General features: G+C 33.3%; 1 long non-coding RNA gene across 2 annotated transcripts in view; it reads right to left on the minus strand.

The window, feature by feature from the left end:
- The window catches only part of LOC104877254, a 184,987-nt gene that overhangs the window by 24,713 nt on the left and 137,063 nt on the right, over positions 1–23,211 (minus strand). For both annotated transcript variants that reach the window (XR_004518782.1, XR_004518781.1), the window contains one exon: positions 10,338–10,451. This is a non-coding gene — a long non-coding RNA (uncharacterized LOC104877254). The remainder of the gene's footprint in view (positions 1–10,337; positions 10,452–23,211) is intronic.

Consider the following 23,211-nt stretch of genomic DNA (forward strand, 5'->3'; position numbering starts at 1 on the left):
TGTAAGAATTGTTAAAGCACAGAAATGATAATAGCTATGAAAAGTTTTACAGACCATATGTAAAATATGTAAATATTTATTATTGTTGATATATTTGAAATTTTGAAAACATTCAATGTGTGTAACCTTGATGTTATTTTTCTTTGCGTTAGAATGAAGATAAAAAAAAATAAAAATAAAGACCTGGTGATAGTCCCCAAGGTGTGGGTGGTCTGCATTAGACTTCTTCTACCTCACAAGCCAGGCTTAGGAGTGTGCCTGGGGAGCTAGAAAGGGTTAAAGTTTTGTCTGTGACACTGAAATTGAGGCCAGCTGTAGGTCATATTCATGTCCCAGTCACAGGAAAATGAACCTGTGAGACAGAACCTAATTATCTGCTAAACCAAAAGCCAGTCTCAGTTCAATAACTTACGACAGAGCTAGCAGCCAGATATAGTGTTACCATGGCAACTTTGGAAAAAGCTCCACTGTGGTTGAAAATAAGGAGGAAGGGAAAGAGACTGTAACCCTAAATGTGCTGTAGCCGTTTGATCTTGGACAAGTGGATTTGTCTAGAAGACCAAGTTATTCTATACATTCTTATATTGTCATTCACTTTAATATCTGTAACAATTACAAAAAAGAAAACCTCAATTATAATGCTCTCTAGACTTTAAAATGATTCATTTGTTAATGACTAAATGGGAATTATTTTTTTAAAATATAAGCTTCCTCTTTCTCCTTCATGGTAGACAAAATAAGGCACAAAGGGTGGGGCTCCTGGAATGTCTCATTTTAATGAATGAAATTTATGTCCATAAAACTTACTGTGTCACTTTATTTTCCTTTGCTTCCCAAATACTAAGATATTTCTGAAGGAAAACTTTTTGGAATTGAAGCAATAATGTTTTCTTTTTTAAGGCATATACAACTCGGAGAGTAGAGGAAAAAACATTTTCTTTTTGAATTCTGCCCAAATTTTAAGTGAAATAATTTTCTGGGATATTGAGTGAAGAAGAATCAAGCACTAGAGGGAGGTAAGCCCTGCCAGATTGGTCACTTTTGTTCTTGTTAGTTCATTTTTGTAGTTTTTTTTCTGGAAGGACACTGGATTTGTGAATTTGCAAGTGATTAAGCTTCATGTACATAAAAACTTTAGAAGCCAGTTACTATGAGTATGTGCAAATAACACGTCAGTAAAAATATTAGTAGTAGGAGAAATAAGAGCTTACTATACACTCATTTGCATGTAGAGAAAGAATTCAGTAATGCATTCCTCTATTTTGTAAAATCATTCCCAATGGAGACAAATCATACTAAAGCTTGTCAGTTGCAATGATTGGATTTCAGCATATTTGATAATTTTAATATGTTATTAATGATGTAATAACACACACATAGCATATAGTATTATCACTTAGGTTTAGCTATACAATGTAATACTAAAATTGAATCACATATCTATATATAAATACTGCATAGATACAGCAGTGTATTTGTGTATAAATTATAAACACATTGGGTTTGGAACAAGGAGAGGAAGAAATATGGAGATGAATTACATTCTTTTCATATGCATGAATAACCACAGTAATGTAAATGAGAAAATAAAATGGAAAGTAGGTTTTGTTCTAGCAGAAATACGACTAAGAATGTATCCTGAAATTTGCCAAAACATTAGAGTTACTTATGATATCTGTGAAATTTCTTTAAGATATCGTATCTTAGAAAAATATTTTACTCTAGTCCTTTATACTATATATTGGGTACATAACTATGTTGATATGGAAATCCATAACTTTAAAATCCTTTAAATATGATAAAGAGAGCTTTAGAACTGCACGAAGATAAAAGTTGTGAGTAGAGGGCAAGAAGACAGAAAAGTAACACCACAGGACAAAATGAATTTTCTAATTTCCAGGTAGAGGTAACCTAGCCTCTGCTCATGACCCTAACTTAATTCCTTTTCAAGTAAATGGAACCCAGAGAGTAGATTCCTGTCTAGGGCAGATGTTTCTCAGATCTGATTACTAAAAGGTTTGCAAAGAAGCCAACTAAAACAATAAAGCCTAGTGCTTGGATCCTGTTACTCCTAATATAAGTATTTCTCTTAATCTTTCCTCTTATATGAATTAATTAATTAGGAAAGAAAATGAAGCAATTTTATCAGAGAAGCATCTGAAAGAGCTATTGATTCAAATGCTTTTACATCTTAGCCTTAACACACATGATTAGCTTGCAGATATGAGCTTAGTAATAATGCAAAGCTCCAAATTTCACTGGATTCTCTGTTCTACTTGAATTCCCAGGAAAGATATTAGAAGCACTAACAAAGAAATCACACTGCTTTTCTCAAAGCATTTTAGTCAGTAATTTTGAAAAGATATGCCATGATTTTACAATCTTTCTTAACTGTTCCATTCAAGTTCTTTAGCATCATAGTATATAGTTCTTAAGTTTGTGAGTAGATCTGTGTGCTTTTGGTTATTTCTAATTATAACCCTAAAATCCATAGGTGAGCACTGTGGGAGCCATGTGCCGCACCCTGCACAAAAGCATCAATATGTTCAGTTAACATTAAATAAATACAATAAAAATTACAGTAGAAAATAATTTTGCAATTTAAAATAATCTCTTTGCCATATAGAAGGTATGTAATGGGTTTGTTAAGAGAGTAAGTAAAAAAACGGGCCTATCTATTGAAGTCCAAAGACTTGATTTCATCTACATAAAGACAAAAAAGTTGTCTTGGGGAAAAAAATAAAAAAGAGAAAGATTAAAACTTATGCTACCCTTGGATAAACCCCATGAGGTGAGTTTCCAATTTCCAGAAATTCTCAATTCACTCATTAGGAAGGAAAAGGAAAAGGAAATCTAATAACAGTTATCAATATTGGATCTATCATTGTAAAATGGATTAGAATATTCTAGAATATATGAGAATATAATATATAATAAAGATAGAATTAAATGTCTTTGAATTTTACTGTCTTCTCCCCATTAAGGTTGGCCACTGTTTTCTATTCTTCATTAACTTTTGAAATGGATCAGTACATTGGTCTTCCACTATTAAGGTGTCCTCAGCAGAAAGTTCTACAATGTTGATCTTAGAGAGACCTGCTTGTTGACTAAAACACTATGATTTGCTAGTGTTTTAAATTCTCCGAAACACCACAAAATCTCCCTTCTATTGTTACCTATAAGCCTGAAGCCTTTTGTGAGATATGAGAAACTTCACCTGATCTCTTCCCTGCCTTGCTAAAGGACATTTGTGGGATAAGTATCTGGTTTAGCAGTTAAGGAGATGTTGATAGTTCAAACTGTCTGTTTCATGCTATTGTTTCTATAAATATCTGCAAAGCTGTCTCCCGGGTTTTCAGGAGGTAGGGACCATAACTTCTCATGTCTTCATATCCATCTATGGGGTATCTGTTACCCACTTCCCACCTTCGGGGCTTAAAAATAGGGACGATTACTTTCTCACATCCAGTTTTCTCCTCTCCCTCTGGGAACCTTGTCCTTTCACTAGAAAGTTTCATAGTATTCTATGTGACGTACCATTAGCTGCTGCTAGGTGATAACCTAAACCATTCTCTAGTTTATGGTTAACTGTTACAAACTCTATGATCTAGGTCTCCGGAATATTTCTGAGCAAACCCTGTAGAAATTAAAAATAAAACAATTTCCTTCTCCAAAACCTGTCTTTTTCAATTCAGAGTTGTTTGTTTTGAGCACATTTTATTTGCTATAAGTTCAGAAAAAAATGTGTTTAGCATTTTAAAATTTTGTTGCCTCTCTTCTTGTTTCTTCCCTCTTACTGAAGCAATAAAGGTCACTGATCAAATGATTAGAGAAAAAAATAAAAGCAACAAGTATAATTCAATGAGGTAATAACTTTGGTTTAAATTTTCCAGATATCATGGAAACACTTTGCTCTGTCAAGTGTAAGTTTTATATTTTTCATAGATTCATCCTTGCCTTTGTTTCCTGTCTTCATTCAGGCTATTGTCATCTGTCCCAAATAATATCGCAGAGGAATCATTATATATAATTTACAGGAATGTGTTTATGTTTATCTTACTTAAAGAAAAGATGAAGAAAACATTAGCACCTGGGAGTGGACTGGTTACATAAATTATGTTATGTATAACAATAACACAATGATACATGATAATGTGTAAGAAAGCATTCAGTTAGTATTTAACAATTAAAATCAAATTATAAAGGATTATGAAAACATTGAATACACATGGGTGTGAGAGAGAGAACACGTAAGTATATGCTTTGCAACAAGAAAATTCATTCTCTGGGTGATGGGATTAATAACTATTTACATTTTTACTTATCTGGAATTTCTAATTTTGTAATTTTATCAAATGAACACTTGTTTTCATTGTGCAGTAATAGTCTAATTTGTTTTATAAACAAACTGGCTCAATTTAAATAATCAGAAAATATTAATTTGGCATGGGATGACTTGAGACTAGTAGGCATCACCATCTTGTACTACCAAGTTTAACTCCATTTGTGACTGTTAACACTATCTATTTACATGTAAAAGGAATCCAGTATTGTCAGATATAAAAATAGAGCAGATATTTGGAATCTGACATATATAAAAATATATACATGTGTGTAATGCTACAATAAAATAGGCTCATGTTGAGGTTTTACTTCATTTATTATCAGAATCATTGCTTCAAAATCATTGCTGTTCATTAAGGCAGACTGTTTTTCTACAATATCTATTATTTATTCCTCTGATTTTTTGCTAGGTGAATCAGGACTCAGAATAAAGTCTTCATTCTTATGCATGTCCTACCCTAAAGTTTTGTGTATCTAGTGATGAAATTCTAAGGGCATAGCAGATGCTGTTTTTGAAAATTCCAAATATTTTCTATAAAAGGAAATTCAATGTCATCTTTCTTTTTTATGCATACTGACTGAAAATGAAAAGTACAGTTGAGATCTATTGGTCATGTTGAAATTAGCTTGGAAATAATTCACACAAGTTGGGCAGAAAGATGTGTGTCATTCAGACTCCAGATTTCAAATGTGCAGCTATGTTTCAGGGAGAATGATTTGCGAAGGTAAGTAATCACTTTTAAATTTTCCACTAGCTCTTCAACATCTGATGATGGCACATTCATAACATGTATGTAACTCAGCTATCCCCTGCTTCAACAAAATAACTGAGATGTCTGTTTGTTTGTTTGTTTTGTTTTTTGTACCGGGGATCAAACTTGCATCCTTGCATTTGCATGGCAGGCAGTGGCACCACTGAACTAAATCCCCGGTCCCCAAGATTATCTATTTACAAAGAGGTAAGACTTATTCTGACTCACAACTGTGGAGTTTCAGTTCATGGTCAGCTGGCCTTGTTGCTTTTGGAACTGTGGTAAGGCACCACATCATGGTGGGAACGCTTGGTGCAGTTAAACTGCTCACTTCAGTCAGTGGAAAGCGGGAAAAAGTGGAAGCAAGGCTGGGTGGGGATTTAGCTCACTGGTGCCCTGCCTCCTGTCCCGTCTTCCAAAATTAGCGCTTCTAATGACCTGAAGACCTTTCACTAGATCCTTCCCATCTCCCAGTAACACCAAGCTAGGGACCATATCTTTAACACACCAGCTTTTAGGGACATTCCAGATCTGATGTAGCACCGTGCCTATTATCAAAGTTCTACTGACTGAAATAAGAGGCCCAAAGAAGCCAGCGCTGGTTCGCTGATGAAATGCAATGGTTCTCATTCTTCTAATATGAACAAGGTAGAGAAAGTAGGTCATCTTCTCTTCCTTTTTTCTCATCACAATTTGCATTCTCCTGTAACCTATACTGTCAATAAATTCTCTCAAATATTAATGAGATTTTCAACATTTACCTTTTAATTTTCATACTAGTGGTTCTAATGTTTTTGTAATTTTGTAATCTCTTTGGAGAATCCTAATGAACACTAGTGGATCATTCTCCCCAGGGGAAGAAATGAACATCTATTCAAAATTTCACACATAATTTTCATAGGAAAGGAAACCACAAAAGTTCAGGTTTATATGAAATTCGTGTTGTGATCCTAGTTTATAGCTCTATTTTTATTCTCTGTACAGATGCACTAGTCTTTATATGTGTGCAGAAATTCTGTACAGACTCTCATTTCAGCATTCTCTACCCAACTCTTAATCAACTAGAGTGTTAGTCATTGGCTAAGAGTTTTTACAAAATGCACTTGTGCATTCGTTACCCTGTACCTGCTGAGTCAGAATTTCCAGGGCAAGAATAATGATGTTGCTTCATAAAGCTTTCTCAATGGTTCTGACATATTCTCTGGATTGATGTTTTAAGTCACCCTGATTGTAGACAGATGAATCTTACCACTTAAGTCCTTGTATCTGGGCCCAAATATTTAAAGAGATCCCAACCTGTCACATTGTGAAATCGCACAATCAATGGGAAAACCTCTGTGAACACTGCATGTCTTTCACAAACTTAGCTTACACTTCATTAGGCACCCAAATATCAATTGTCTGTCAAATACACTAACTTTTATCTAAAATTCAGTGCCAAGCTCCCAAAAAGAACTACTTACATTAGTAAAGTATGAAGTTATTTTTACCTCATTTTGGTTGAGTGATTAAAAGCTGACTCAGTTTAATCTCTGGAGCTACTTAACATAATTATTTGTTATTCATCACTTGCTCTAGAATATTTAAAACAATACCTAAAAGTTTCTTTTAATGTGAAAAAACATAGAAGTACATATATTCTTCAGAGAATTTTAGGTTTGAGACCTGCCTAACTCAAGTTCAAAATCACTCAATATTTGACATTATCTATTATTAGATATTCAAAGTCTAATCCTGTGTTTACACAGCTTGTATTTTTAAATCATAGAACATGTCACAATTATTTTCAAAGCAAAGTAAGAACTACTACACTCATTTTGAAATGAGTGTATAAATTAAAGTAAAATCTGGCTTATTAATGATATTTTCTACTATAAAATTTGCAAGTTGTTTTTTTATTATGAATGAATACAGAAATAAGAAAATAGCTTTATAGCTAAAAAAGTCATGATATAAAATTCCAATAATTCTCTGATCACGAAAATTTCAAATCTCAAATCTCAAGAAATCTCAAATCTCAAGACACAAGAAAAGACTTGAAGTACTAAACCAAGATTTGTGAAATGAAATTGATTTCCATTCAAATAAGACCTTTTACTTTTCTTGAAAATGTCAATGTGTCAACCTTGGCCATTAGGAGATTGTGATTTATAGTTGAGACAAAGTGGTAACACCAGCTGACAGTCTGGAGCCACAGTATAGTGTCTGGAAAGGCTGCTGATGACAGCCATCCCTTTCCTTAGCCAATCAGCAAGGCTTAATGAAGACCTGGGTCTTTTTTAAAGAGAATGATAAATTACAATCTAGAAGATTTACTTGGTGAGAAATAAGCATTGTATGGGGAAATAGGTATCATCCTGCCACAGAAGAAATTACAAACACTTATGGAAATCTATATCTCAGCTTTTTTAGAAACACACATTCATAACAGAATAAACATATCTTCCAAATATGACAACTTATTTTAACAAAGTAGACACTACAGCATAATTTTGTGATTTGATTAATTAGTAAGAATTGTGAATGTTAGTTAAAATAAAATTTCAAACTCTCCAAGTTACTTTTATTGCTTTTCTCACTTGCATCATAAAAACAAACGTTTTAAATTAGAATCATTATTCATAGCAAATTAATCTTTTTCTCATAGAGGAAGATCTGTAAAAAGCAGATATTGATAGTATAATGTTAAAAGCTTCCAGGGTTATAGTATGAGAAACAATGGTAAAAAGTAAAGCATAAAGTATAAGAATTTAACAACCTAGTAATTTAAATATATTTAGATACCACAGTGAAGATTAGAAATCAATTCATGAATGAAGATTTTTTCAAGAATCAGCAACTCTCTAACACCAAAGTTAAAAGGTAAAAGTATACATAATTTGCTCTAACAGAATGAACCTATCATATGGTGGCTAAGAATAAACACAGTAGATAACAATAAAATCACTATCCCTTCTTAATCAAACTCCCATTTTTAATAATTCTTGACAATTCATAAAATTTCCAATTCCTAAATGAGGCAAAATGCTTACTTTTTTGGAGTATCCAGCAAAGTAAACAATCACAGACAATGTCAGTAAACTGTAATTAATCGCCTTGAAAGTCAAGTTGAGAAATGATGAAGTAAATGTTTCACCATTTCCATGCTTTACAGAGTACATTTGATGGAATAATCCATGGGGTGCATGTTGATAGGTACGACCAAGCCTACCAAGCCAATTCAAATACAAAAATATGTGTCCAAAGTCTCTAAGACAGCATTATTCTGAACAATTTAGAAGAGTCCAGTTTCAAGAGTCCTGTTTACATGTTTTGACCTGCTTTAAATTTCCTTCCACCTCTGCCATTGTCAGACCCTCAGTCACTCTTCAGGGCCTGACGATGTTAATGTCCTTGCCTATTTTCCCTACACTGAATGTTCAATCAGAGTAATTTAGGTGCAGAGATGGATCCACCAATGAATGGGCATGTAGCCAAAAAAGGTAATCAGAGCTTCTCTGATCCCTGAAACTGATTTTTGGGTAATGAGAAACATTTTCCCTTATTTTTTCTATAATTCCAAGGTGTAACAGTGGTACACAAGTCGGGAGCTTCCCAGCCCTTTATTTTTCCCACCAAATGACAAGAACCTCCCTGAGAATGAGATCAACACAGTGGAGAAAGAGGGAAAGAGGGATAGCATAGAATCGGAGAGGCAGAGAGCACAGAAAGAACTTGGAAGAGAAAGGGACAATTAATGACTTATTAAATTAATGGCTTCTTTCCAGTCAAAGAAATATATTTGTGAATTGGTGCATTTCACGTCTTTCATTCTCAAGTAGGATCTTTCCACAATGCAATAAAGGTGTCCACTAAGCCTAAGCTTCCCTTCTCTTTACTATTTGTAATCCCTAATGACAAAGAATAACAAGAATTTCTTCAATATCTATGTTAGTTCTAAAAGAAATTAGGAAAAAAGCCTTCAAGAAATTTTGTCCTGGGTCAAGGCCATATAGGCATTAAATGAACTACTTAAGCAGTTCTTCATCTCTACATTAGGCCAGATAAATATTTCTTCTTATGGATGTAAGTATTCCTTTCAAATACACACATCTTGTAGATAAATGAAGAACAAAGAAAGTTTCCTAATTCAATAAGAGATAAATTAGGGATCACTTTTTTCTCCCTCAAACTGAAAATCACAGAGTCCTATCAATTATCAGTAGCTTGCTCTTTCAGAATTACCTTCTTTATTTAAAAATTTCAACTCAGAGTTGAATGTGAAGAAATAAACTGGAAATTATAGGAGTCAAATATTTTTCTTCCAAAGTAGTACTTCTGTTATGATATGTCAAATTGCTTTTAAAAATGCATTACCTTTTTGTCCCATGTATATATTTGGTTGTGTGTGTGTTTTGTTGTTGTTGTTTGTCATCGTAGTAGGTGTCTTTTACTAGAACATAACTTATGGGAAGAACATATTTTCTCTAAATATACAATTTCTCTGAGATTGTATTCATCATTTATTCTCTAATTAAAAAAGTCACCTAAAAAAAAATCATGAATTTCATTCTTGCAGAAAACCTTAAAAGTTGACATATCTTTGAACATTTGTTTCGGAAATCCTTTTCTAAGTACATTTTCATTTTCTGGCATGGCTTGAATTGAATTCTAAACTTTCTACTACTTGTCCTCTAAGCCCCTCTGGTGAATTTAAATAGCCTTCCCTATATATATAGTACATTCAAGAATTCTTTGTCACTGTGCCTACTCTGCTTTATTATTAGAGGGCTGCCTCGGAAGTCCAGCAGCCAGTTTGTTTTCTCCCATTAATAAAGAGTCTACTTTTTTTCCCCACTTCTTTGAAGAAGTTGAAAAGGCTCCATGTTGGGTGGAGGGGAGGGCAGGAAGAGAGGAAGAAGTGGAGGGAACCGACTGTGGTGTAATCCCTCAACAAAAAATATTGTCTAATGTAGAAACCTCCCTAACATTTGTAAATGCCCAGACTGGAATTTTAGTATTAGGTATAATAAACTGATAATAGCCACATCACTCTATTCCTGTAAGATTAGGGAGTGTACTATGAGAGACATCATATTTTAAAATTCTGCAAAATCAGATGAATCAGTTGGCTATTTCAACATCTCTCACTAAAGATTTTCAGAATTTCAGAAAACAATCAGTGTAAATTTATAGTTTTTTATACAGTACTTTGCATATATATCCACAATATTACGCAGAAGGATTTCAAGAAAGACCTACCAATTTGGAGAGATAAAATATAGATGATGATCATGGCCTAGGGAAAGGTAATTCAAAGGCAAGGAAAGATGATTCCACAGAACATTCACTTGATGCTCACAAATCCTCAGACACCTACCAACAAAGAGAGAGAAACTTCTGAGAGAAGATCGGTTAAATTTGCCTATGTAAAAGGACCAAAAACAAACACAAGACAAAACCCAAGGGTTACTTTTCTTACTTGCTCTGCCAAATAGGTATAGCCCATGATTGTTTTTATACTTGTTTTCTTTAGTAAATAATTATTAAGGTAGCAAAAATCACATTACTCATATAATTTCTGAAAGTTTTAGCTCAGCATAGTAGAATTTTTTACTTTTAAGTTGCCCATAAAATAATGAATGGAATTAACAGACTGATTATATAAAATGGAACTATGTAGTCTTAAAATTCATTAATATCAATTACCTTCATGTTTTACCCACTTTCATATTTTCACAAGTAAAATCTTACATACAAGTTAATATTGGCTGATTAAGCCATTGTATTTGACAAAGCTACAATTAACATGGATCCCTGTAGTAAAAAGTAACATTAAATGAAAATTGATGCTAGCTTACTGAAGAAACAGTGTAGATGATTTCACAAAGGTTCTTCAATTTTATACTATTTTGCTAACCTACACCTCTTTAAGAAATGAAGATATCTGTCTATTTATGAAAGAACCAGTGTGTGTTCTGTAGTTGATAGATAAGAAAACTATACATGGGGAAGGCACACAGACAATAATAGAAACTAAATTTCTGTGTACTAAATTTGTATTTGAAGAACTACACTAAAAACTCTATTTTTGAAATGTTTACAAGTGTCTAGGATTTTTTAAGCTTCTCTATATTAGGAACTTTGTTTTCCTTTTCCAAATGTAGTCACTAAAGGATCAGTGGGATTTGAGTGCTAAGTTAAATGTCTAGTAAGAAATTAAACAAAAGAATCCAAGCAATCAAAGTGATGCCTGTATTTTCTGCCTAAAGAAACGTAGGCTGAATTGCATGTATAAGAAAATTTGGGCGTTAGCTAACCCTTTATGTGCTGTATTTCTCAAAACTCACCCAAACATGACAGCCTGTAAATCTGTTTACATATTAAACATGTATTAGGCCAGACCAAGCTAAGGCATATGTACCAAGTGCCCATTTGAAGAAGAGTTTAAAGTAAAATGTCCTTTTCTAATTTCATAAGCAATTCACTTATGATATAATTTCCCTGAGATACTTATTCCTCTTCTAGACATTATTAATGTAGCCTAGTACTTAAATGATTTAAATATACCTCTACAACTGTTCTGTAGCTTCACTGGAATACTGATGTGTTTAGGACTTCTAAACAGAATGATATTGATCCCATGAATCCTGAAATGAAATATTATCATACATAGATTTGGCATAATTCCACAGTGGCTTCCTTGATGGATCCTAAAAGGCTTTAAAAGATGTCACCTTAGAAAATCAATGTTTTCTTTACATAGATCTAAAGTTAAAAGCATAAGAATTATAATATTATCAGAGTAACACAAAAGAGACAAAAGAAAAACTAATTCCTCATTGGTCTTTGGTAGATGTTTAAGTTGAGTAATGATTTTTGTTTTTAAAAGGAGTTCCAAGTTCATAGTACATTAGCAAGCAATACAAGACAGAAAAAGAATCAAGCAGGGGTTAACATATTTATATAAACAGTGATTTGCTATTTCAAAATTAAAATGTACAAATAAGCTGGTGTCAAAGAGGAGGTGATTCCTCATTTCCACCGTATTGAGCAAGCTCACATCGGCAGCAGACAGCCCTTAATGTATGCGTCTGGCTCAGACTGGTCTTCCAACCAAGAAGCCATCGAATCATTAATATCACTGCTTTTTTTTGTATGCAACACACGTCATTTTCTTGCTTTTTGTTGCAAATTTCACCCTTAATTTTAGGCTCAGAATGATCTGATTTTTCAAGTCTTAAGTCCCCCAAACAATATTATCTTGTGACTACTGAGAGGGAAATGCAGAAAAAGTGACATTCTTCAAGGCACATACAGAATTAAGTGGCATATACACCCACTTATAGCTATTCACACCTTTATGGTATAAGAGAAAAGCTTCATCAATGATATTTTCATAAAACACAGTTCACATAGGAAACATATAGAGAGAGTTCAAAGAATACAATATTATTAGTAAAAATATGTAGCTTATTTTTGGGAAAATGAACAAATATTGCAATCTAATTTCACTTTTGTTATGTATATTTTATGAACTACAGTTGTTACATAGTATGGTTCATTAATGTGATAATATAGAAATTCTTGCATTTAAAATAACCTGTATTAATATCATTATGGCCAATAGACCTCTATCCTTTACATTAGTTTGGAATTAAATTGATGTAATACCTTATATCTATTTATGGTTATGTTAACACAGGTGTCAGCAAGTATATATCAGTATGTGATGTTGTTTTGTATAACAGGTAGTTTCTGTTCCCATTGTGTGCACATTGTTATTAAATATAATTATGTTTCTGTGTGTGTGCATATACACATACATAGAGTTCTTTGTACTGAGAAACTTCTGGCTTTTAAAAATGTTTGACTCCAATATGAATGAGATAAAAAGAAATAAAAGATAAATACCACTGAAAATCTTTACTGTTTATTTTACCTTCATTCTTTTGGAATTTTAAAACATGTTTATAGACAGACAAATACACAAAAATTCAATGCTTCTAGATAAATGAAGTAGGTATTATAAATAATGAATATAGTGTAGATATATAGTTATGCATATTCTATATGCTTTGTATAAGTGAGGAGCTTCTTCATTTTATTATTATATTTTTTAAAAATAAACTTATGGGTAATTTGTATTTTGTGATATTTAAAATCATAAGTAATTGTTACAAATCCAAGGAAAAAGTGAACAAAGACTCCATAGAGTATTCCAAAATGCATGCCTAAATTTATTTTAACAGTGCAGAAAACAATTTATAGTACCCATATAAAGCAGTAGAGTTAAAAGAATGCAGTCATTTTGTTTTTTTTATTATCAAGTCTCTCATCCCAATTTGAATCTTGATATTTGCAACATTATTATAAAAATTTAATAGGTTTTTAGTATACTCTTTCTCCAAAAAAAATATTTGATGTGGCAATGACTAATAAATACTATATATTCCTTATGGTTTGAAGGGTTATTTTTGATAAAATTAAAATTTTTATAAAAGCAAAGCTGTGTAGTTGAAATTCACTTGATAGGTAAACCAGAGCAGTTTGGCTTCATAGGTGGCACTTACTGCTTTAGCTCACATAGATCCATGTTATATACAAAAGAACGTAAAAACTGAAAGGTAGCATATTTTCCAAAATTTCCGGTAACTCTAATTCTTGGGCTCTTTTAACAAGGAACTGTTAATCCACATGAAATATTTTGTTTGAGTAAAAGATTGAAGAAAACTCTAGCAATAAATATCAGGTACAAAACAGCATTCTCATAAAATCTAATAGGGTCAGTAAAAAAGATTGTAAATCATTTTATTTCTAGGCCTCAACCATGATTAGAGCTGTAGATTACATATTCTGAGTCACAGTTGTGAGAAGGCATATAGGATTCTTAAATAGTTCATGTATAGAATTCTATCCATATGAAAAAGCAATAAATATAAGCAACTCTATTCATTACCTAAAGAGATATTCTCTTACACTTATCACCTTAAAATACACCAAAAGAAGCATTTGAAAACCTTGTATTTTAGTTCTGCATCTCACACAGATATCTTATATTCCTTTTGTATTATCAGTATAATATAATAGAAATGCTATTTCAGTGCAACTGTGTAACACTTTAGAGTATAGTTTCTGACAATAATATTTTGGGGGGTAGGTCATGGTGAAAACATTTCTGATTATAAAGAAAAGCATTGTTCTTTTCTCCTGGGAAGAATCTATGTATGTTCTTTTGTTCTGATGGTAACTGTAGACAATCAATAAGGTCCAAAGCTGCTGGTTCCCCTCCGCCTAGGTCCCAAGAGCCTGACTTGTGATGTTACTAAAATACCTCACAAGTTAGGGTCTCAGGGACTAGGAAAAGTCTGGTTTGATGCAGAATTCTTCTTCCAGTAAGAAGGAGAGCTTAGAAATCACAGTTGGGTTCAGTTAGATGTTTTTCCTCTAAATACTAATTAAAATACATAAGTAGAAATATATGATATACATAAAAGTGAGGGTGAGCTAAATAATTATGAAAATGACTATGTATAGACTAATCCCAGATCCCAAAGTAATGAAGAATATGAGAAACAATGCAGACAATGAACAGTTAAGTCATTCCCTCAGATCCGAAGAAAGAGACTAAACATGGGTTAAAATCTGCTGCTAGCAGATTTGTTCAGCAACACCATAGCCTCTGTTACATTAAAGAAGGATTATAAGCCACTTAATGGGACCTTAATTGAAATTTTGCTTCCCATTACGCTTCTATATAGCACAACTGTTAAGGAGGGCCCAGGACATATAACACTTTAAATCTGATTTAAATAGATACCATTGCATTTAAGAATAAAATCAAAACTTTTTTGTATGCCATAATTTAATACCTCTGAAGCTCGATTTTTCTCTTTAAATCTCCAAACTATTCAGACAGCAAACATTTCCATGCATAATCTGTAGTTATTTGATGAATGCCACTTAATAAATATCTAACCTAAAATGCTGGCAACAACATAAAAATGATTCTATTTCTTAAATAATTGCATTATAAATCTCAACACTTTTGAAAACACACAATTTCAATCCTGCATATTCACTGAATTTCCTCCGATCTTTTAGCTTGTTTGTGGTTCAAGAACAGAATTTGTACTTTAGGAATGATCCAAGCTTTAGTAGCATAGAACGCAGGGTAAAACAATCGGACCAGCCATAATATAAAAGTCCTGGTCATAGAAGTGGAATCTGGTTCTCCTGAAGTGGTTGATCTTAAAAGAAAAAAGAGGAGGAAAAAAAAAATACGGAAAGAATTAGAATGTTTTCCTGAAGAACAGGTGATTCATCCATTTCAAAGTAAGCTGCAAGGAAAGCTATGCTGAACAAAATATTTGCTAACTGGCCCCCCTCCTCCACCCCTAGTACCACACCCCTTTCCAGCCACCACCCCCAACCCCTGTCCAGATCTTTACTTTGCCTTGGAAGACTTTAAATATTCGGCTCCATGATGTAATGCATCATTATATAAGATCACTTTCTGTTTATCATTTGATTTTCCATACTGAATAAGTCATGGCTTAAAATAAATAGTTAAAAAAATAAAACAAAAACAAAAAAAGCAGCATTCACAAAAAGCAAAAATATAAAACAGTCCTCAGCTCTAAGTCCATGCTTTTCCTTAAAACTGAATATGGCTTTACAATTTTTGACCATAGCATTCAACCAATTATTAGAATGAAAAATCTCACCCCTCCATAAATATGACATTAACATAATTATACCACCCCCATCCCGGAGACCCATCCTCCTCAGGGAATACATCTGATGCTCCAAAGATGGAAATCAGTCAGATTTTAGTTGCTCTCCAACGTACCTTTGCTTCTCACTGACTGACTGGCTTTTACCCTCCACGCACTCACACGCCACCCCTCCCCTCGGCGAGACGCGGATGCCTAGCGAGCACGCGCGCGCGCAGCACCAGACACCCGGCAGAGGCGAGGCGAAGCATCTGATGCTGACTCAGAGCGCTTCTGTGTGCAGGGGGTGGCAGCGGCTGGTATTTTCACCGCGCTCATCATTAACATTAACTCACAGTCTAGCAGCCACCCTCTCCCAGACCTGCTGGACTGAAGCATTTGCATGACGCTGTCACTCTAGCCTCTGCAGGTCAGATGATAGAAGGGGGTAAGAAAAAGGGGAAAAAAAAAGAGCCTCAAGATTTTCATAAGAAATGCTTTCCTTTCTCCCAGGGTCTCCTTATTTTTCCACTTTTCTACTTTGTCTGCGGCTGTTTCTCAGTTGTTTGACATCTTTCAGGAAGAAAATGTCCCGTGCTCCAGAGAGCCAGTCGTCATTTGGTCCTCCCCTCCCCTCCCCGCGCCTCCATTCCCAACCCTTCCCCCTGCCAATCAATGAGACAGATCTCCAAAGGCAGTTGTGAAAACAGGCTCCGACACAGTCTCCTCCTGGATGCCCTACCTCAGGAAGCAGGCAGCCAGGCTCACACGTGACAGAGAGAGAAATAATGCCAACAATTCTTTAACAGCCCTAGACTTTATTCACCCCCCCCTTGGCTGAAGAAAGAGCAAACCAATCTTTCCGTTTCTATATGAAGTCTCCCAACAGCCCAAGAGCCACCAGAGTGAGGCGAGTCTGTATAGATTAATCACTTCGCTACTACTGCTAATAAAGCTGTGATTTTAATAAAAGTAATTGCTTCATATTTTTATTAGCTGTGCTCTCATGTCACAGGAATTAGAAGACCTACCAAGGTATGAATCATCAATATGATTTAAACTGTGCTGAAATCCTAAATTGATGGAACGAAATCAACCAACAGGATATTAGTATATTCTAATTTTTAAGGGCTTTAAAAATAATAACAAATAGATGTTTGTTAGTGAATATATGTGTTTGAGAGATCAAGACATTTACAGTCTATATTGATTGAATATGTATGTCTAAAATATAGATTATATATGTAGAAAAACCACCTACTATATGCATTATTATAAAAGGAATTAAAATATTTGGCTGAATACAGTCTGTCTGTTTTACTGTTTCACAACACATGAACAAGTATGTAGGTATTTACCCAGTTTCTTTGTTCTTCGATTGTTCCCTGTAATGACAGACTATGGGAAATTGTCTACCTTTCCTTTGTACATGAACAGTATTTCTGAATCACTTGCCAGACAGAGCTAGCCATCGGTGACGTTGCAGCATACAAGAAATATATACAAAGGAAAGGAAAGTACGCAATCCTGAAGCCAAGTCTAATGCTGTCTGGTGCTGTAGATATTTCAGTTTATGCTCACAGACACATCCCAGCATGCAGTGCAGCACTGAAAGACCAACTAAGGTAGCAGTTTGGCAACAGATCTGTGGCAACAAACATGAAGAAAAACCATTTGCGGAGGTTTTAAAGAAAACAGCACATGACTCATAGAGAAAGAAGCATGTGTAGTAGAATATGTATCTCTAAAATCATCTCCTACAGGCTTCTGATTTGAAGAAAAAGGAAAAAGGAAATGGCAAAAAAACAAAACAAAACAAAACAAAACACTCAAACACAAAAGGAAAAATAGAAAAAGCACTGAGCACCAGAAGGAAGCATGGAGTTAATACATAAATACATACTCTCATAAGAAAGAGAAAGGCTGGAAGGAAAAGAATAAGAGAGTGGAAAAGAAAAGAAAAACACAGAAATGCAAATGGGAGAGAAAGAATGAAGGTGAAGAAAGCGATTTACAGCACAAAAATAAATCATTAAGCACCGAATCAAATATATATGAAATTTAATTCCAGAAACTGAAGATTTATGAAGAACGTTCAAGCTAATAAGCTAATAGAAAAATTGAAACAAAAATTAACATGTGCATGGTGTAACATAAAATACTTGTCAGTAGCAGTGAGATGTCTGCTGAATTCTTCCTGTCCTACGTGTGTTCAATCAGTCCTCTCTTAATCTCTTGCTGCTTAGACCTACCTTTCAATTTAATTTTATTTTTTAACTCTCCTGCATCTGTATCTTTTATTGTTTTTTGTTGTTGTTGTTGTTGTTGTTGTTGTTTGTAGGCAGTTGCCCACAAAAGTCTGGATAAATTAATGTCATGACCTCTCTAAGGCTATCAGACATAAAATGTCAACTATGTTAATAATTGAACATGAGTTTACAGCAATTACTACTGATATCCCAGCTCTGTTGACTATCTGCGTGAGCACTGCTAGCTCTGTGAAGTGGAAACAACAAATTCAGCACCACCTTTTTTTCCCCAGTTGATGCTATTTCTTTCTATTACATAGAGCTGTATTAAAGCACACATGACTTTGCTCCACAGAAGACATAAAAATCTTAATAGAGGAGTTTAGAAAGTCAAGGAAATAAAGTATGAAGTAAAATAATAGATACAACTGAATGGCTACACATACAAAACATTTATATATCCAGACAGGGATTAGCCATTTCCAAGTACTTAGGCTTCTGTCAAGACTGTTGGACCAATAGGAAGACAGAATTAACTAAATCAATATTTATTTGAAAAAGAGATGTTATAATCAATTTGTTCAATTACCACTGCCATAGATACAAGTTTAAGGTGTTCTCTAATTCTTGACTGGTAATCATTAATGCTAGTGTATCCCTAAATCGGTGTTTATAATTTGACTATAGCGAAAGATTTTACAAAGTAAATTTTGCCTCTTTTACATTAATTTTAATAATTCAATGTATGTAAATCCTTGTTAGATCAACTACATTTATTTGATATTTGTTCATTTACTTTTTAAAAATATTCAATAGATCTGAATGTACAGTAAATGACATGTGAAGTTAAAGGAAGTAATAACTACTCTGAAATACTTTAATAAAACCTGACTACTTTTCATTTCTAGGGCATGAGTATTTTTGTCCCTTCAAAACCCTTTTGAAATCAATGTAATTATAGATATGAAATTAAAATTAATAGAGAAAGTTTGGAATAAGGAGAATAGACAGCAAATAATGACCTGCATTTCAAACTTTGACTTAAGATTCACGGATGTATATACTATATTATTACCTGAATAATATTTTCTCTCCTTTACTTAACCTGCATCCTTCAATAATCTTCAACCAGCCACATCAGCTTGTTAAAATAAAAGTTAAAATTAATTTCCCACAATCCCTAGCCATATTTCAAAAGTATAGGAGAACTATATGACTGGTAACTACCATTTATGGACAACTTGGATGTAAAATATTTCCAATCTTGTAGGAAGTTTTATAAGGCAATACTGATCAGGCAGGGGATCTGGCTCAGCGGTTCCACTGCCTGTCTTGCAAGCCCAAGGGCCCAAGTTCGATCCCTGATAACACACACACACACACACACACACACACACAATATATAGAACTATATGACTGGTAACTACCATTTATGGACAACTTGGATGTAAAATATTTCCAATCTTGTAGGAAGTTTTATAAGGCAATACTGATCAGGCAGGGGATCTGGCTCAGCGGTTCCACTGCCTGTCTTGCAAGCCCAAGGGCCCAAGTTCGATCCCTGATAACACACACACACACACACACACACACACACAATATATATATAATTTCAGTTTCTTTTAAGAGAATAAAACATGTTGATTTATTTGAAGTTTTAAATTGGAAGGGAGGGATTCTTTGTTGTTCTGCCTGAAGAGCATCCAGTGTTTTTATTTTCTCTGAGCTTTAAAAGGGAAGGATTATACAAAAACATGCGGAACATTGATTTTAAAAAATCAGAATCACAAAGCTGCTCAAGTTAAAATCTCTGAATACATCTGAGATATTTGTCTAACCTTTCCAGAAATGAGAGTCATACTCCTTTTGGTGCCAAACAACACATATTACATATTACTGTTTTCCATAAAGAAGAGATGCAGTAGTAATGTCAGCAGCAAAAATGAAGTAAAAATAACCTTTTAAAGGAATTCTGCTCATAAAAGAAAGTAATAGCAATAAGAATTAGAACAAACATTGTCAGACATTTCTTTTTTAATAGAAAAGAAGAATAATTGAAAGGTGAAGTGGACAATAATCAGATACCAGTGAACTGAGATGGTTTGCTTGAAAATTTTCTATGAAATAAAACACTAAGAAAGAGAAAAATATAATAGTGAATTGTAGATGTAAATGTGTATATATATACCTTCATAAGAAAATTTGAGTTACAAATCAGGCCCTAAAACTAATGATTTTCAGCAAAGTTAAAATAAAGCAAAACATAAGTATATATGAGTTATTACTTAAAAAACTTAATGGTGAATATTACAGCTGGTTTTTAAACAAAGGGGAAAATGGGCATATAGTTTCTTTTAGAATTTTATTATTATGCTAGAGGATGATGCAATGTTGAACGCTCTTTATGACTGAAGGTTGTTAACCTGAAAATTACTTTTTCCTCTCTGTTTTGATACACAAATGCAGAGAAACATAACTAACATAAAAAAACAATCAGAGATTTCTCCTCTTTTAAGGAATGATCTAGTATTTACTCTAATGATCTTTCATGTGTTTAGTAATGCAGAAAGTGCTACTGCAACTTACTGTAGCAAGTTTTGTTTTTTTCTGAAGCCCTCCCACTCCTCTTTCCTTTATCCTTTCCCTTCCCTTTTCTGTGTTCCCAGAAGTGTACAACACACTTTCTGATTCAGTGTATCATCAATATCCACAAGGGGACCACATTCAAAGACACACCACAGAAAGGAGTTAGGAGGAGAGTGAGTCTAAGACAGGAAATCAGAGCAAGAACACAAATTTGGGAGCAGTCTTAAAGGGAAAGTGATGTGCAGTTTGTCGTACAACACACACAGAAACCAGCAGCTCTTAAGCTCTTGAGGGAGATTTTCAGTGAGAAGGCAGAGTAGGACAATGAGATGGAATGTGGCATATAAAAAATTTGGCATATCAAATTATATTTAAATGTAGAATAATATTTTTAATAATTTGTAGGATTATCCATTGAATAAATGAATATTCTTGCTGCGTTGATAGACTTAACAGGTGAGAGAAGAAAGAATCCTTGCTTTTTAAAGATGGGATGTAAGTAGAAAGGCATTAAGTAATATTAAATAACTTCAGATTTTCTATTATACTTATAGTTGAAATATTACAGGACAGGATCTCTAAAAAGCCCTAGTACAAACAACTCTAGAAAAATATAATTCTCTGTACAGTAATTTTCACCTTGAAACAAAGTGGGAACTACTCTAGGATTCCAGAAAAGTAGCTATAGTGCCACCTCTACAGTACATAAAGTTTGTGATCTTGGATAAATAATTTAACTTTCAGAACTTTAGTCCTCTTAACTTTAAAGTCAAAAGACTAAGTTATGAGAGACGACTAATTTAGCCTTCAAATTTTGCACCATGCAACGGGACTAAAATTGAAACAGGTGTTGGTCACTACTATTATTTAAATATGTTTAAAGAATTGTCTTATTTAGTTCTCAAAATAATTTTACAGTAGCATTTATGTCCACAAAGACTGATAAGTACTCTTCCAACGTCTCTATGATAGCTGGCCTTATAAATGAATCTCAAAAAATCTATTATCTCATATTAGCTGCAAAGTATTGCAATGCCAAAATTTTATTTTAGATTTTTATATGGATTTAGCCTATTGTATTTTAAAATTTCATTTATTTAAGACAATATATAAAATATTTTATTTTACAACAGGGGCTGTAGTAATTATCTAAGTATTATTTTTAAAATGTACACTAAGGCATTCAATGTTCCTTTGGATACCAGCCTATGTGGGTTAAAAAACACAGACTTCATTGATAATTAGATGTATTTTAGCTTTAATAATTTATTTTTAAATATTAGGGTAAACTGTCACAATTTATAAAACCTCTTAAATGGATTTTAGAGATGCAGAATAAAAAAATCAGAAAATCAGGTGAATCATAACTTAAAGATATCTTCATCAAATAAAAGCTTTCATTTTTGCTGTTTAAAAGCACTCAATTTAAAATGCTGCTTACTTGAAATGTAGTACATTATTACGATTGCACAATATCAGTTTTGAACTAGAGTTTTAAAGTTTTCTTCACTATGAAAAATATGTTAATTATGTGGGGCTTTTACTATATACAAAAGATTTTATCTCTCGATTGATCATGTCAGACAGAAACGAAGCACCAAAGACAGAGTAAAAATTATTTTAAATTAAAAAGTGTTCCTTTTTATAATACTTTTATTTCCTCCCCTGATTTTTTACTACTAAAATAACTCATACATGTTCTTTACAAGTTTGAATTTTAGTTTGCTTTCTCTCTGCTTGGTAAGAGACATTCTTAACTGATTTTTTTAGAAATCTAACTTTTAGGAATATAAACACTGTGAAGCAAGTGTGCTTTAGAAAATATCTTTTTTCATGAAGAATGGTATGATGGCATGCATCCAGTACTGTCCTTTCATACTGCACTGTTTAGGTTTTCAATCTGTGTTTAACAATCTGCAAATCCAGGAGAATCACACAAAATGCTTCTAAGAATCATACAAAGTATTGAAATATTTCTGAACAGTGAAGATTCAAATGTATCCTGCATCCTCATGCTTTTTCCCATCCCTTCCAATCAATTATATTTATTTTTGTTAAGGGTTAGAGAGTGTACTTGGATTGATCAATGAAATAGCCTGATACAGCAAATCTGTCTGCCAATTCAAGGCAGATCAGACTGCCTACTTATGTATCCTTTTGGATACATTATTATTATTTATTTTGCACCACTAAATTTCTTAATACATATTGCAGTTGAAGAATGGAAATAGATGAATAACAGCCTATTTTCTTGGAAAATATAACATATTCCAGGTATTCCCCTCACTGAGCTGTACTGGTTTATTGGAAATTATGACACCGGGTCAAGGACCTGACATCAGTTTCAAGTTTACTGAAGAAGCTTTTCCTTTTGTGGAGTTTTATAAAGCATTTTTTTAAAAAAGAAAATATTTTCAGAAATTTAATTCATTTAGAAAGTCAATGTCAAAAAAAATAAAGTCAATGTCTATTTGAAAAAAATAAAAATAAAAACATATCATTATAACAATTTTAGAGCCATTGTTCTTTTTTCTAACTTCTCCGTGGAACTGGCTGATCTATGAATTGTCCATTGGTGTTGATAGG

Source organism: Fukomys damarensis, unplaced genomic scaffold, assembly GCF_012274545.1.
Source record: "Fukomys damarensis isolate Sample0158 unplaced genomic scaffold, DMR_v1.0_HiC HiC_scaffold_24, whole genome shotgun sequence".
Taxonomy (NCBI): Eukaryota; Metazoa; Chordata; class Mammalia; order Rodentia; family Bathyergidae; genus Fukomys; species Fukomys damarensis.